This window comes from Danio rerio, chromosome 4 (genome assembly GCF_049306965.1).
Source record: "Danio rerio strain Tuebingen ecotype United States chromosome 4, GRCz12tu, whole genome shotgun sequence".
NCBI lineage: Eukaryota > Metazoa > Chordata > Actinopteri > Cypriniformes > Danionidae > Danio > Danio rerio.
The window spans coordinates 25,526,795-25,537,949 of NC_133179.1; positions in this window are offsets into that span (position 1 = coordinate 25,526,795).

Consider the following 11,155-nt stretch of genomic DNA (forward strand, 5'->3'; position numbering starts at 1 on the left):
ATTTTATTTTATTTTATTTTATTTTATTTTATTTTATTTTGTTTTATTTTATTTTATTTTATTTTATTTTATTTTATTTTATTCAATTTATTTGATCTCACTTTCTTTTAATTTTTAACTATAACAATTATATTAACTTAGTTTTATTTTATTTTATATGAATTTATTTTATCTCACTTTCTTTTAATTTAATTTAATTTAAAATTTGTTATATTGTATTTTATCTCAATTAATTTTATCTCACTTTATTGTAAATTAAGTAATTTTTTTATTTTACTTTCTCAATTTATTTTATGTTACTTTGTATTTAATTAAACTTAATTTTGTTTTATTTCGTTTTATCTCAAATTATTTTATCTCCCTTTCTTTTAATTTCTTTTAATTTCAATTTATTTTCTCACTTTCTTTTAATTTAATTTTTTTGTTTTATTTTAATTTATTTTATCTCACTTTCTTTTAATTTAATTACATTTTTTGTTTTACTTTTTCAATTTATTTGATCTCACTTTCTTTTAATTTAATTTAATTTTATTTTATTTCATTTAGGTCTATTTCATTATCTCAATTCAAATCTCACTCTTTTTTTAAATAAATTTTATTTTATTTCAATTTATTTTATCTCACTATCTTAATTTAATTTAATTTAATTTAATTTAATTTAATTATTTTTTTTACATTTAATTTAACTTCTCTCACTTTCTTTCAATTTAACTTTGATTTATTTTATCTAAATTTATTTGATCTCACTATCTTTTAACTAAATTATTTTTAATTTAATTTAATTTACATTTACATTTGATTTCTCACTTTCTTTTTTAATTTAATTTATTTCATTTTATCAAACCAAAATGAAAATAATGAGAGAGTGTTTTGTATAAGTAGTTTTATTCATTCATTCATTCATTCATTCATTCATTCATTTAAAACCGTAACATTGTAGCATTCTGGGACAATATGAATAATAATTTAAATACCAGTATTGTAGCATTTAAGCATAAACTGCATATACACTAAAGGAAAGAAAATACATGATGAATTAAACCAGTTAGTCAGCCTTACCTAGTCAGTTGCTGGACTACAAGAACATATTGGTTTGTACTGAATCCAATTCATCTGACATAAACTAATAGCTGTTTGGAGAATTTCTACACATTCATCACTTTCAGTTAACATAGGCACCCCCCTAAAAAATGCAGTCTTCCCATTAGTCTTGTTTCACTTGGCACAGGCACACAAAGTTTACTTCGTCTTAAAATTTATGGGAGTCAGACAGTAAACAAACGAGTCTGACTTTGATGCAGCGGTATCGCTCACAGAAACAGTTGGCAGCATAAAAGTTAAGATAACAAACTAGTCCCTCAGGCCTTTGCGTAGGTCGTCAACCTGAATGCATGTAACATATATAGATGTTTAAATGTCTACAAAAGCAGAAAACAATGCTACTGATGATGACTTTTACATAAATAATCCTTTTAAGTTCAGTCTGGTAAAACTGATCAAGCTATGAACTGTAAACATCAAATCATATGGCTTGCTATTAAGCAAATGCTATTAATCGTGCTATTGTCATTTTCTAAGTGATTGAAAATGCTCAATGTATAAAAAAGCCACAAAACACAAAACGGCATTATGTTGTTTTTTACATATTTGCTAAAGTTCAAAAGAGAAATGTCTAAGAAGGAATGGTCAGTTAAATTTGAAACCATGGTAGCACATATTATTAGGGTTGAATTATATTTGAGAATAAAAAAGATGAACTACCAGAATCAATAAACTGCATATAAAAAGGTGTATGTCATGCATATAATCAAATCCGTGCTAGTTACTGAAAAATAGTAACTCGATACAGTTACTTCATTAAAAAAGTAACTCAATTATTTTATCGATTTCTTACACGCATTATTACTGAGATACTTTTACAAAGAATATTTTTAATGCTCACATTAATTCCCCTATAACATCACTTAAGTGCTGCATGGAGAGTACACTGTGGATCAGCTTCACAGTTTTAATTCATTAACATTCTCACAACTCAAACACAAGACAAACTTAAATAAAAAGTCATTTATAAACACTAATTTAAGTCAGACCAGCAGTGCAAAAATGAAAATACCACAAGGGTTATAAGCCAAAACTGAATTAAACATGTTCCTTCACAGCTTGAGTATAAAAAAGCGACAATGTACAACAAACAAAAAACCTTTAAAAAAATAAACAAGTGAAAGTAGTCTAAATTATCATTGAGAATCAATTTGATGGAACTCGGCACCAAAAACTGCCATAAATTTTATGCTTCCCAGAGATGGGTTGCGGCTAGAAGGGCATCCAGTGTGTAAAAACGTGCTGGATGAGATGGCGGTTCATTCCGCTGTGTCGACACCAGATTAATAAAGGGACTAAGCCGACAAGAAAATCAATGAATGAACAAAATGATTCTAAACAAAACAAAAACACAACAGCTACCCAAAAATGAAATCTATGAGCAATTTTCAAACTAACCACAAATTAAATGTGGCAACTTATGGAAAGTAAGCTGTGTATATTCAAAGTCCAAAATCTGCTGTTGTATACAGCTATAAATATATGTTTCACATTAAAAAAAATATTAAATCACAGCATTTTTCTGAGCAATACAACACTATACATTTAAATAACGTGTTCTGATACATAACAGAAATGTGCCACTGTGTCTACTAAACTAATCAATATTGTTATACAGATAACAAATGTGTACTTATTTATTTGAAATCACAAACAGTAGTATTAGTAATAGTAATTCATAATAACGTTATTAGTCACACTACATACACAACGCATCTCCTTTACAGTGGTTGGTTGAGATCCGCTTATCCCACAATGCGTCGCCGATGTAAACAAGAGTATGTGGGCTAGAAAATGCAGTCAAAAGTAATTAATTTATCACGTGACAAGCAAACGCATCATATTGAAACGATAACGCAGTAAATATATTTAAATAGTAATGCGTTACATTATTAGCTACTGTCAAAGTAATGCCGTTTTAGTAGCGCATTACTGCCCTACACTGCATATAACAAAATTATTTACTTTACAATTCATGTACAAATAAGAAGTAATAAATCAGTTGATTGAAAGCTGGTAACACTTTAGTTTAAGTGCTAATTCTCATTATTATGAGAATCTTATTGCCTGCTTATTGGTAAGATATTGGCTGTTTATTAATACTTATAATGTATATATTCTGCATATTCTACATATCTAATCCTCTCTGCAATAATACAAAACCCAACAAATACTGGTTAAGCACTGGAGGAACATTTTTATACTTTCTATAACTACTAATGGAAGTTGTAGCCAGAACAGTACTTGTGTTTATACAGCATGAACTGGGAATGATTTTACTTATAAAAACAACTTTGTCGAACTAAATTAGTTCCTATAACAGAGTTGGGTTTAACACATACAATGTGTATGCACAGCAACTGAAAACGCTACAAGACAAATATAAATACAAAGTTTGGCTTTTCTTTCAGCACTATATATTTTTCATATACATTTAATTTCCACTGTCACAAGACTAACACAACAAAATCACTGCTTTTCAACCTAAAATTGTAGATTCTCAATGGATGTTGACTTCAACAATATTTCAAAGCAATACGTAACTTTTTATTTAGATTTCATTTCTTTGCACAAACATCTCATTCATGTTTTTCATATGATCTGCTCAGTTTCTCAGTGGCAGTTATGGTATATTATACAATAGTGCATTTAATTGAAAATGTAAAATTTATATACATTGTGTATATTGTGTAAATTTGTCAATAGCACCTTTCACACAGTGATACCAGTAAATATCCAGAGAATTTCAGGAATAACATAACCAGTAAATTTTTAAAAATGCTGTTTACACAGGCAAGACCATTGTGGAATTTTTTTTGGAAAAGATCATTCACACATCTATTCTAAAATATCGGTAAATTCTGACATCATTAACCAAAAATGAGCTCTAAATGGCTGCGCTTGTATTTGTAAACATAGAAGGGGTCGGGCTTTTGTTGATGGTTTCACTTTTATTTAAAGCTTTAGCATTCATGCAGCTGCTTTGTCCCAAAGACATCCAAAGGCAGAAGATTAAAAAATCTGGATAAGTTTTGTGAACAACTTCGATGAAAACAAATGGAGGAACTCTTTCGCAAGTAACTGAAGCAGAGCTTGAAGGTTAACAAACAGCAGTTTATCATAAGCATTTTATCAATATTTTTTACACAGTTGGCATGAAGGAACAAAGAAATGTTATCTGACAAACATCTAGCAGATATATGTGTCTGGAAAAATATTCAAGGGCTTTTATTTTCATCTACAGCATGGATGGGAATGCGTCTGAATCTTTTGATTGGCTGGAGTAGACATCTCACATCAGCGCATTCTAATAGTGAACATGCTGTTACCGGCCATTTTCCTTTTGCATTCACACAAAGCAGCATTCCGGCAACTTACCAGTAATGTTACGAATTCTACTTCCATAAAATTCGAACGAATTTACCGATATTTTCAAAATGGGCCTATTCACACATGATCTCTTACCGGAAAATTGTGGATAATTTTCCAGAAAGGTCTGTATATGTTACACAGCAAAATCCTTAGAGTAAAGTTTACTTAGTTCAGAAAGTATTTGGTCTATTTCTAAACTGAATTGAAGTTACTCAATTTAATGAGACAATGAAAGGATTTATTATGATTGAGAACTGATGATGAAGACCTGCTGTTAATAAACAAACACAGAAAAGAAACACAAACCTACAACCGACTTCAGTCACAGCCTTAGATGAAATCTGCTGAGATATAATGGATTAAATCTCTCAAAATCTCAGCAGAGGATCATTAAGCAATTCCACAAACAGCTGCATTACTTATAACCAACATGTTTGCCCTTATTTAAAGAGGGACTAAATACTCTATGAACTGAGTGAATTTTACTCTGAGTATTTTGCTGTGTATGAAAAAGCTACAGTACATGGATCCTATAAGTGAGTTCCTATAACTGCTAAGTGCAAAAGGCTCTTTGATGATTGAATGATTGTTGGTTTTTTGAACTTGGTAGGAAACTTTGTAATAGATAAAGTAAAATTTGGTTCTTGGGGACTGGCTAATTGACTAGATCCTATGACAAAGTTTCTGATGCAAAAGCCCCTTTGGTGAATAAATGCTGTCTTTTTGGACTTGATAAGCAACTTCTTAGTACCAACAAAGAGAAATTTTTGATCTTGGTGATTGGCCTATTGGCTAGAGATAATATAATTGAGATTTAAGAACTACCTAGTGCGAAACCCCCTTGATGATTGGGCTTTGATACTTTTTTTTAGTTCCTATAACTATCTGGTACAAAAGCCCCTTTGGTGATGGAGCATTACATTTTTGGACTTTGCAACTTCTTAATAGCATTCATTTATTCATTAATTTTCTTTCAGCTTAGTCCCTTTATTAATTAGGGGTCGGCATAGCAGAATGAACCGCCAACTTATCCAGCATATGTTTTACACAGTGGATGCCCTTCCAGCTGCAACCCATCACTGGTAAACACCCATACACTCTTATTCACAACAAAAAATTCACCTATAGTGCATGTCTTTGGACTAGTGGGGGAAACCGAAGCATCCGGAGGAAACCCACGCCAACACGGGAGAACATGCAAACTCCACACAGAAATGCCAACTGACTCAGCTGAGGCTCAAACCAGCGACCTTCTTGTTGAGAGGTGACATCGCTAACCACTGTGCCACCCTATCCTAATAGCAGCAAAAAATAAATAAATAAAGCCCTAAGGACTGCATAAAAACCTGACAATGCTACCCAGAAAACCTTTGGTATCACATTGCGCCTCAAAAATGTCTTCAGAATATATAAAAATCGAGTTAGTTTTTGATCTGTAAGATCATCCTTTAGAAAGCGAGAACACATTTAGGCGGGGCACGCACACAAACATGATTATTACAAGCATGTGTGTGTGAGAGAGAGCGAGACAGAAAGACTGAGAAAGGCCAGCTAACTGTTTGTCTTTTCCATTTGAAGCTGGCAGCGGCATCAGTTACAGATCCCGTCCATAATCCATCTGTGTCCCGCTCACCCCTCTCAGTGTAATCAGGGCGCTAATTCAAATTTGGAAGGAAGACAATCCGTGACGGACGTTTTTTGTGCAACTCGAAGTGGCGTCCCCCATGACCGGTTGAAATGTGGTGCAAAATGATCTAAAATAAAAAAAGACGAGCGAAGTGAAAGCATACAAATGAGCACTTACGGTAAAGGTAACGACATGGGCATGCACAGTGAATTAAAGTCACCCAAGCACTTAGGACTGCCTAATATAATACAAAAAAAAATCATCATTCTCTGCCTCATTTCATCTATCTGCGGAGGAGAATACACCCCAGACGTGTGGAGTAAAATAAAGTAGACTATCCTGCGCAGCCCTCAATTATGTGTGGGTGAGAGGTAATAGTGAGGAAGAGGTTTCGGATAAGGTACTGTGCTCCCATGCTCCCTTTCTCTGCCGGCAGCCAGCCACATCTCCACCGCGGTTTAAGGCAGTGTCGAGTTACGGCTCAGCAAACCAGGTTATTGCATTTGCAGCCTCCTTCTTCTCATGAGCCTCCGCTGCAGCTAATTAAGACGAGCGTGGACTCATCTGAATAACACACACCTTATGAAGGAAAGAGAGGGATTCGGAGAAGGAGCAGAATAGAGAGATTCTTTGCGGACATAATCTGTTCCAATTTGCTCTTTCACTTTCGGTTTGATAAAGCAATTTGGCTTTGGCTCACGTCCAAGGAAGTCTTTGCTGTATTTACTGTTAGACATTGCACTGTTGACACTGTCATGCACGTCCTCAACAGAAACCCAGGCTAGAATGTATTTCAATATAGGCGACAACACCCACTGTTTTACAATCTGTATGGCAGGATTTCCTGGGTTTAAAGGATCACCATATTTGTCTTTTTTTATTTTAGTAATCACTAAAAGATGACTAAAGTGTTTTGAGTAATGTTTAATGAGCTGTTGTGCAGAAAATAAATGTTGCAGATGTATGTTACCCCTTGTGTAGTGTTTAAATTTACTACCTTTTCGTTATGTTGGTATCTGGTCCAATGACCTTTATTATAATGACCTTGTTTGATTGCCAAGTCACACCACATAATTGTGCATTCATGATTGTTGGTGGTTTGCCCTATTAGAAAGAGGTCAAATGTACCATTTTTACACATATTTGGAAAATTATGCCATTAATTGGCAACCAGGTAATTTAGGGCAACTAATTAGGCCAATAGGATATGGATACACTATTGTTGTTCATTCTCAACAACAATGTAACTAAACAACAATGCTTTGCCATTTGCAGCAACATTGCTAAATATGTTTCCCTATCATCAGCATAAGTTGTTCTTTGTGTTTTATTTAATGGTGTTTCCGTACTTGGCTCATTATTTTAGAACCATGCATTTTCTTCCATCAAAAATGTGGTAATCTTGACCAGATCTGCACCTAAATGTGAGTGTGGTAAGAAAGCAATCTAACTCAATGAATCACAATAGCAATGGAACAAGATTTATAAGTACACTATGTATTGTTCTACTAATGCCTCTCCAAATCAGGTTATCCTGGAGAAATTGCCAACTAAAAAGCCTTGTGAACACAAACTGAAGCGAGACGAAATATCATAACAATTCTAATAAGTTTCAGAACAAAATGACCTACACATGTGAAAATATTGCTGGGTTCTTGATATCTAACATTATGCACTAATTTTCCCACCAAATCAGTTGTGTTAATCCTGCATTGAGATTTAACCGATCAGCCCAATCATGCAGTCAGACTTCTGATAGTGTTTATAGTTGAGAAATAGAATAGATGGATCAGATTGCAAAAAACAGTAATGTTATCTGTCAGGATGTTCTTCGGATGTTATTCTAGGGTTAATGCGCAGGTTGGAATTGGGGGTTAGAATTTGTTTACAGTAAACAGCACTGCATTTCACATTACCAGTGAAATCCTTCGAATATTTAGACCCTGAATTAGTCTGTGAACTGAATTGGTTTGTTTGTAATATGGCACGGGTGTTGCTTGGCTATCGCTCCTGTATTCCATATAGTTGTACATGGTGCTAACAATAACTACAATTACATGGACCTTATTTTAGTTATTTTCTTTAATCTGAATACTGCAATAATATGATTAAGGTGTTTAGATGAGTTGCCTTTTGAATGTTATACTGTAGTACATAGGTCGATCAATGTCACAATGTCATTATGCACCACTCGACACTAATGTACTACACGCAACAACAGTTTGTGTCTGTTATGGAACCATTTTTTTTCTTTGGGGGGGAGTTCATTCAAGTTCAACTGCAGTTAATTTCCCACACTGTGCAGCATGCAAACAGACAATGGTAAATACAAACTTTTAGACAACAGGTCACCTCTGCCATTTCCTTCACTAACTTTTATTCATGCCCCAACAACAAATTCCTCACACAGTGAGGACTGGTGGGAGAATTTTCAACCAAACTCACCAAAAATGTGCTCTCTTACTTGAAGCCAATCTCAATTGTTTGTCGTCAAATGCCTGACAACTCCTGTATATGCATCACAACATGTAGCACAATGCACAACAAAGTGGTAAAAGTTTGATTAGGTGTTTGCATGTTAGTACTGCACTTCAATATTGTAACTACAATAGGAATACATTGCATGTCTAAATTCGGTTTCTGTTTAATTCGATCATGACTTGTTGGATTAAGATAATCAAATATTGCTGTTTACACAGACTCTTATATAGAGTACTGTCTTAATTGTAATTAAAACAAAGTATTAGTGTTCATGTAAACATGTGTCTGTGGGTTTGATTTCCATGGAAAGCAAAAACTGATCAAATGTGTGCCTTCCAAACTAAGCAAGTCTCTTGGATAAAAGTGTCTGCCAAATGTACCTATTTAAATCTATGAACATTTCCCATTCACTCAGAAATAAGGGTACAAAAGCAGTCATTGGGCAACACCTTTTCAAAAGGTATACTTTCATACCTATCAGGTCCACATTTGTACAATAAAGGTACATATTTGTACCTAAAAAGTACAATTGTGTACTTCATAGTACCTTAAAGGTAAAAAAGTATGCCCACAGGTACAAAAAGTTCCTTTCAGATACCAATGTGCACCTGTAGGGTACAAAAGTTTACTTTTTGAAAAGGTATTGCCCCAGTGACAGCTTTTGTTGCTTTATTTTTTAGTGTGTCGGGTCTGTCTAATGCATAGACATTTATTGATTTGGTAAACCCTTTTATCTAAAGTTTATGTTGCACTGCAAATTAGAAAAGTCCACATCTAAATAATACTGTATGGCTTGTTTCCACTGAGTGGTACAGTACAGTATGATTTAGTATGAGTAACCCTGATCAGGTTTACATTTCCGATTGTGTATGGTGGAAAGTGTATTGTGTCTTTTATGAACTCTAGTTTGTTGTTTCAAATAGTCATAAGAAGCTGCCTGTGTTTTTAGATGTTTTAAACTAAAATTCAGGACATACAGCAGATCCTTTTCATCTTAGCCTGTTCTTTTTTCTTGGATGTTTGTTACAAAAAAAAAGATGACAGGCTTTGTTTGAGCTTGGGTTTGACCATTTCATTGCTGTGCACCGCCATTGTATTATGGTGTCATGTTTTAACTGTGCATTAAAAAGTGATGCTTGCCATGTTGTCGTTTCCCTTGTAGCTTGCACAAGTGATGATTTTCTTTAAACCAATAGCTCTACCTTTTAAGTACCATACTAGTTGTGCTATGTACCCATAAGAAAGGTCCAAAAACTTGGAAACAGCTGAAATGGAAATATTTTCTACAGTACAGTGCTTTACTGAACCATAAAATCAGTGGAAACAAGCCATTAGAGTGAGAACAATCATGCAGAACTGTTCAAAATATCTTTATAAAAGACCCTTTCAAAATGAATGATTTCCAGGACAAGCGTTAGACAGGATACAACTGACACGTTTTGCTCCAGTAAACCTCTGTCAAATTATTAATCTGAGATGCATTTGATGAATGATGATGTTGAAGTATGTTCCGAAGAACTTTTTTTTTTTGACTATATCCTATCAAAGCTCTCAAACTTTAGGGCTGATCTTTCAACATAGGGATGAGCTGGCGTTTGATGTACTACACTTCTGAAAGGAGATTCAGAGATCTATGATTGTGGTTGCAATCTAGGAAAATAGACTGACAACATTGTTTTGGTGCAATAAATAGTCAAAGTTAAACCTTACTTTTACTTCTGCATCAAACGATCCTCGCACCCCACATCGCATAACTTGTATGTAGGTAACACTGTTGTAGCTAACATGATACCTCTTCATGGTGCCCTGGATGCTCTGCAAAAATACTTCTGAAACATTAGTGGGGTTTTTATATTTCACTGTCAATATTTTATTCTCAACTGTTTTGAGTTTACACCAGAAATGCATGCCATACTACTGTAGACGTAGCCCAAACTCTCACTTTTTGTATTGTTTTTTAGTGGTTGACAAACCATTTTCATACTTGATTGTAACCTAAACAAAAAAGTATCCATCCAGAGCTCCTCTGCAGGACACAACACTTGTTAAACTCAACACTCCATTAGCAAGGCTCTCACCCCCATTCACAATCTTCACAGCTACTAAGCCAACAACTTACAAATCTTGAACTGTGCATCATTGCGACATGTACAGTAGGTGCTTTTTTTAGAGGGTACAATGAAGGGTATGCGACTATGAGAAGGATACATAGAACCTATCACTTGAAGTAGAAGTAGAAATGTCTTCATTTGACAAGTTCATTCAATGTCCATTCACACATTATAAATTTTCCAATCCAATGCGCTACTTTCCATTATTTTAGCTTTGTAAACATGGATGATGAAAACGCAAACGAAGGGTCTCGCAAATAGGCACATTTTTAAAGGTTCAAGACACCCTGGAGTACTTTTTAAAATTTTTAACAGCATCAGTTAAGACAACATTAGCACCTGTCAGCTTGAATTGTGTGCATAATTAAGCTTTTCTCAGCTAATTTTTATCGTCCAGGTTTAAAATAATTATTGGGGCGGGATCAAAATTGGTGATGTATCACGAATTTGCTAGTGGAGTAAT